The sequence below is a fragment of the Procambarus clarkii genome, chromosome 32 (assembly GCF_040958095.1).
Source record: "Procambarus clarkii isolate CNS0578487 chromosome 32, FALCON_Pclarkii_2.0, whole genome shotgun sequence".
Lineage (NCBI taxonomy): Eukaryota > Metazoa > Arthropoda > Malacostraca > Decapoda > Cambaridae > Procambarus > Procambarus clarkii.
This window is the reverse complement of record NC_091181.1, coordinates 7295237-7302263: the sequence shown is the minus strand read 5'-3', so window position 1 is coordinate 7302263 and position 7027 is coordinate 7295237.

Below are 7027 nucleotides of genomic sequence, written 5' to 3'. Positions count from 1 at the left end.
AGGTATTTTCTCCTGGACAATTATTTTCAAGACCCACTCAGCCCCGTTTGTATCTGCTGTCAGGCTGAGGGCATTGATCAATGATTCTACCTCCAGCTTGAAGACTTGGAGTGAATCAGCTGAAGCCTCCGGTGGGGGTAAATGCAACAGCTCATGAACTAAATGTGATGTTCTTACTTCTGGATCAGCATAATTATCCTTGAGGAGTTTTACTGCCAGATCATAGCCGTCATTAGTTAATCTCAGATGGGATACTACTGTTTTAGCCTCACCTGATAATTGGCCTTGCAAATAAGAGAATTTACTACTCTTTGGTAAAGATTGTTTTGAGTCAACAAGGTCAACGAATTTGTTCCAAAATTCATCCCAATCTTCCTCATCTTTTCCTGAGAAAGTGGGTAAATTAATTGGAGGGAGTCGAGCTTCTGCTTGACTCGTATTAGATGCAACTGTTGCTGTTGTTGTTGCCTTGTTCTGGGCAATTAATTTGACGTAAGGCTGTAATGTGGCCTGAGTGTGATCTTCATAATTCGCAAGATCAACCATAATGTCATCTATTTCTGTTTCTGATAAATTGGTGTTGGCAAGTTCAGCCACATATGTTGCTATTTGGCATTTGATTTGCTCAAATTTACCTGCAGCTGCTTGATAATAGCTTTCCAGGTCAGCATAATCAACTTGAGATTATTGTGACAAATCTTCACATTTCTTCATCTGTCTTGTTAAATGGCCTTTAAGACCTGCAAGGGTTCTTTTCATTCTCCCTGCATTATCCATATTAGCTAGTTGGTTAAGCCTTGTGGGACTTGAACTTGGGCTGCTCATAATACTGAACAAGCACTGATGGTAGCCTAGGGTAAAATTCTGCACTCACTAGGCTGTAATCCTACCTCTACTAGAGGTTAGCACTTAAAATTTATACACATTATATATATATACAATCATACACACTAATGATTTGAGTGATAAACCAGTGTCACTGGAAGTACCTTTAGGTTAGCTCTTCTATATCACCCTAGGATGGAATAGACACTAATTAATCACTCAAAGGTGTAATGATCATAAGTAAATTATTATATATACACAACTCAACTCGAGTTGATAAAATTTACACCCAAAATAGGGTCTGCACCATTCATTAATGGTGCTAGGTTGTTCAATATAGTACTAGACTATGGTAATAATGGGACTAGGATGAACAATAAATAGTTCAACTAGTCAATGGTAATATCCTACCCTGTTGTGGGTTGGCAATTAGTAAATATTATATTGTGAACACCAGTGCAATATATATTAAATAATTCTCTATTTTGGAAAAATAATATACACAATTATTGATAATAGCCTCTATGAAACTTCTAATATTATCTAGAAGTATTAAATATTATTAGTGACCTCGCAAAATAAACTCCACAAAATTCGTAGATAATCTCTCGCGAAATTTAACACCACGAAATCCGTGAACGATCTCACGACACAGCCACTAATTTGGCTGGCTTCAATATTAGCGCTGTCATTTCACAGAATAACACGCCACCAAATCTGTGGGTGTGCATGAAACCGCTGATGAGGCTGATCTGAACTGAGCGCGGCTCGTGAACTCGCTCGAGGCTACGCCGCCATCTTTGACTGCTGGCCTTTGTTTAAATCACACTGCACTAGTATATTTAATGAATCCACTGGTTAACTGGTTCATCCGGTACTAAGATGACCAAATGTGGGTTCAAAGGACCAAATAATCCGGTTCCGAAGGTCCAAATAATTCGGTTTCGAAGGACCAAATAATGTGGGAACCGACCTGTAAGATTTATATTTATTTAATTTATATGAATTTATATTTACATTAATTTGTATAGTTCGATAGCAATTTGTATGATGTTAAGTGGACTGTATTTCTGCAATAATCTCATAATCTCACAAATCGATCCCCTACACATTAGGGGGGTTTATTAAATTTATATATATGCAGCCAATCAAACTACAGTATTAGACTACATACATTGAAGAGGTTCCTTATCTTATTTGTACAACAGGCCTTAGTCCACCAGGTATAACTAGGGTGTAGACACCACATTTTCCTCTTGTGAGGTAGCTTTCATCACCCTGGTAACTGATGCACAAAGCATGCTTCCTCGTCTTGACCTGTCAAAAGGGCGCTAGCTGTAAAGCCAGAATCCTAATATATGACAGCTATATCAGAGAAAACACTGTACATGGAACCATTTTGACCTGGGCTTAATTACCTTTAGTATGAGGCGATCTCGTGCTCTAACTGGCTCACCCTATATCCACTGACATTAATGGCCATAAATGAAAGATAAATGGGTTTCGGCAGAACACTTAACTTGAATTTGTTGACAGCATGTTCATGATGGTACACCTTTGGTTTCCATAACACTTCGTCCAAGTAAAATTAACAGGAGCCGAATTGCTCCCATGCCTCTGGTCTAATACAATAACAATGGCTGACCACTCCCCACTACTGACGCTACTGGCCTACATTGTCCAGATGACAGTAAGTGATAGAAGGGTCACATTTACTCTATTTTAATTCTGATAATTAAGTTAATTTATATGAGATGTTTTTATGATGGTAAAGTCCAAAGACTAATGTATTTAAGAATAATTCCCACCATAATAGGTGGTGAATTTATAATAGTATGTGGTAATGATATTCCGTTTTCTATAGATGGTAATTCCACTACAATTTACATTTTCTATGGGTAACTTGTTTATACAACACAGCACCAATTATTATCTGTCTGTATGATATTATTAAATGGTGTCGGATTTTCCGACAAGCAGAACATTCACCAAGGAGGCGATTTGAGAAGGGACAGAAAAAAGTGAGCCTCAAAGCAATGTACACTAACATAGATGAAATTTCAAATAAAGCAAATGAGCTTGGAGAACGGGTACTAGAGGAAAAGCCAGACATAATAGCCCTCACAGAAACAAAGCTAACGAAAACGATAACAAACGCAGTGTTCCCACAGGACTATTATGTTATGAGGAAAGAGAGGGGAAGAAAGAGGTGGTGGTGGTGTAGCTCTGTTGGTAAGAAAAGGCTGGGATTTTGAGGAGATGGTATTCAGGGCTGTGAAGGTTTCAGTGACTACATAGCAGGTACCATAACAAATGGAGGGAAAAAAATTATAGTCGTAGTCATATATAATCCACCACCAAATGACAGAAGACCCAGAGAGGAATATGATAGAAACAACATGGCCACCATTAACATAATAGAAAGAGCAGCTTCTGTTGCTAGCAGGAATGGATCTGGACTACAAATTATGAGACACTTCAACCATGGGAAGGTAGATTGGGAGAACAGAGACCCGCATGGAGGACCAGAAACATGGAGAGCTAAGCTGCTGGACGTGGCAACAAGAAACTTTCTAAGCCAACACATCAAAGAACCAACAAGAATGAGAGGAGAAGATGAACCAGCAATGCTTGATTTGATATTTACCCTAAATGAGTGGAATATAAGGGAAGTTAAGATGGAAGCGCCCTTGGGAATGAGTGACCACAATGTATTGAACCACAGTGTACCTGGTAGAACTAGGTATTATGTCCCCAAAACAAGAACTAGGAATCAAAAGGCTGGCATACCGAAAGGGGAATTATGAACAGATGAGAAGTTTCCTAAGGGAAATACCTTGGGACACAGACCTCAGAGATAAGTCTGTACAGGGTATGATGGACTATGTTACCCAAAAGTGTCAGGAGGCAGTAAACAGGTTCATCACGGCCCAAAGGGAAAAATCCGAGAAGCAACAGAAGAATCCATGGTATAATAGGGCATGTATGGAAGCGAAGAAACTGAACAAAAGGGCGTGGAGGAACTTCCGGAATAACAGAACACCAGAAAGCAGAGAGAGATACCAGAGAACCAGGAATGAGTACGTCAGGGTGAGAAGAGAAGCAGAGAAAAGTTTTGAAAATGATATAGCAAACAAAGCCACGACCGAACCAAAGCTACTCCACAGTCACCTCAGAAGGAAAACAACAGTGAAAGAACAGGTATTGAAACATAGAACAGGCGAGGACAGGTATACAGAGAATGACAATGAGGTGTGTGAAGAACTCAACAAGAGGTTCCAGGTGGTCTTCACAATAGAACAAGGTGAGGTCACTTTGCTAGGAGAAAGGGAGGTAAACCAGGCGGCTTTGGAGAGTTCGAAATTACGAGAGAGGAGGTCAAGAGACACCTGCTGGATCTGGATGTTAGAAAGGCTGTTGGTCCAGAGGGGACCTCACCATGGGTACTGAAAGAGTGTGCAGAGGCACTTTGCTTGCCACTCTCCATAGCGAATAGTAAGTCACTGGAGATGGGAGACCTACCAGAAATATGGAAGACGGCGAATGTGGTCCCAATATACAAAAAGGGTGACAGACAAGAGACACTGAACTACAGGCAAGTGTCCTTGACTTGTATACCATGCAAGGTGATGGAGAAGATCGTGAGAAAAAACCTGGTAACACATCTGGAGAGAAGGGACTTCGTGACAAATCGACAACATGGGTTCAAGGAGGGTAAATCTTGCCTGACTGGCTTAATAGAATTTACGACCAGGTGACAAAGATTAAGCAAGAAAGAGAGGGTTGGGCGGACTGCATTTTCTTGGATTGTCGAAAAGCCTTTGACACAGTACCGCATAAGAGGCTGGTACATAAGCTGGAGAGACAGGCAGGTGTTTACTAGTTGTGTTGTGTTTTTACGGGGGTTGAGCTTTGCTCTTTCGGCCCGCCTCTCAACTGTCAATCAACTGTTTACTAACTATTTTTTTTTTTCCACACCACACACACACACACACCAACCCCAGGAAGCAGCCCGTGACAGCTGACTAACTCCCAGGTACCTATTTACTGCTAGGTAACAGGGGCATTCAGGGTGAAAGAAACTTTGCCCATTTGTTTCTGCCTCGTGCGGGAATCGAACCCGCGCCACAGAATTACGAATCCTGCGCGCTATTCACTAGGCTACGAGGCCCCTGTATGTTAGAGGCTACACCTACAGATAGGTATAGCTGGTAAGGAGCTCCAGTGGATAAGGGAGTACCTAAGCAATAGGAAGCAGGGAGTTACGGTGAGGGGTGCGGCCTCCAATTGGCGTGAAGTCACCAGTTGAGTCCCACAGGGCTCTGTACTCGGTCCTATCTTGTTTCTGATATATGTAAATGATCTCCCGGAGGGTATCGATTCATTTCTCTCGATGTTTGCGGACGATGCCAAAATTATGAGAAGGATTAAAACAGAAGAGGACTGTTTGAGTCTTCAAGAAGACCTGGACAAGCTACAGGAATGGTCGAACAAATGGCTGTTAGAGTTTAACCCAAGCAAATGTAATGTAATGAAGATAGGGGTAGGAAGCAGGAGACCAGATACAAGGTATCATTTGGGAGATGAAATACTTTCATTTTTCAGGAAATTTTTCAGGAGTTAGGAAGAGAGAAAGACCTGGGGGTTGATATCACGCCAGACCTGTCCCATGAAGCTCATATCAAGAGGATAACATCAGCAGCATATGCCAGGTTGGCTAACATAAGAACGGCCTTTAGAAACTTGTGTAAGGAATCTTTCAGAACATTATATACCACATATGTCAGACCAATCCTGGAGTATGCCGCTCCAGCATGGAGTCCATATCTAGTCAAGCATAAGACTAAACTGGAAAAGGTTCAAAGGTTTGCCACCAGACTAGTACCCGAGCTGAGAGGTATGAGCTACGAGGAGAGACTCCGGGAATTAAACCTCAATTCGTTGGAAGACAGAAGAGTTAGGGGGGACATGATCACCACATTCAAGATTCTCAAGGGAATTGCAGGGTTGATAAAGACAGGCTATTTAACACACGGGGCACACATACTAGGGGACACAGGTGGAAACTGAGTGCCCAAATGAGCCACAGAGATATTAGAAAGAACTTTTTTAGTGTCAGAGTGGTTGACAAATGGAATGCATTAGAAAGTGTTGTGGTAAGGCTGACTCCATACATAGTTTCAAGTGTAGATATGATAAAGCCCAATAGGCTCAGGAACCTGGACACCTGTTGATTGACGGTTGAGAGGCGGGACCAAAGAGCCAAGCTCAACCCCCGCAAGCACAACTAGGTGAGTACAACTAGGTGAGTACACACACACACACACAAGGGAGTTAAGTTGGAAGCCCCTCTGGGAATGAGTGATCATATTGTATTGAGCTAAGAGTACCTGGTTGAGCTAGGAATTATCTCCCCCAAAAAAGAACTGGGAAACAAATGGCTGGCGTACCGAAAGGGAAACTATGAGGAGATGAATAAATTCCTAAGGGATATACAATGGCACACAGAACTCAGAACCAAGTCCGTACAAGACATGATGGACTATGTCACCTAAAAGTGTCAAGAGGCTGTAAGCCAGTTTGTCCCAGCCCGACAGGAAAAAACAGAGAAGCAAAAGAAGAATCCATGGTTTACTAGGGAATGTATGAAAGCAAAGGAGCTGAACAAAAGGGCATGGAGGAACTTCCATAATAACAGAACACCTGAAAGTAGAGAGAGATACCAGAGAACCAGGAACGAGTATGTTAGTGTGATAAGAGCAGCTGAGAAAAGGTATGAAAATGATATAGCTAACAAAGCCAAGACCAAACCAAAACTACTTCACAGTCACATCAGGAGGAATACAACAGTATAGCAACAGGTGATGAAACTTAGGGTGGGGGAGGACAGGTACACAGAGAATGACAAAGATGTGTGTGAAGAACTCAACAAGAGGTTCCAGGAGGTCTTCACAATAGAACAAAGTGAGGTCACTGCACTAGGAGAGGGGGCAGTAAACTAGGCGGCCTTGGAAGGGTTCGAAATTATGAGAGATGAGGTCAAGAGACACTTGTTTAATCTGGATATGAGAAAGGCTGTAGGTCCAGATGGGATCTCACCATTGGTATTGAAAGAGTGTGCAGAGGCACTCTGCTTGCCACTCTCCATAGTGTATAGTAGGTCACTGGAGACGGGAGACCTACCAGAAATATGGAAGGCGGC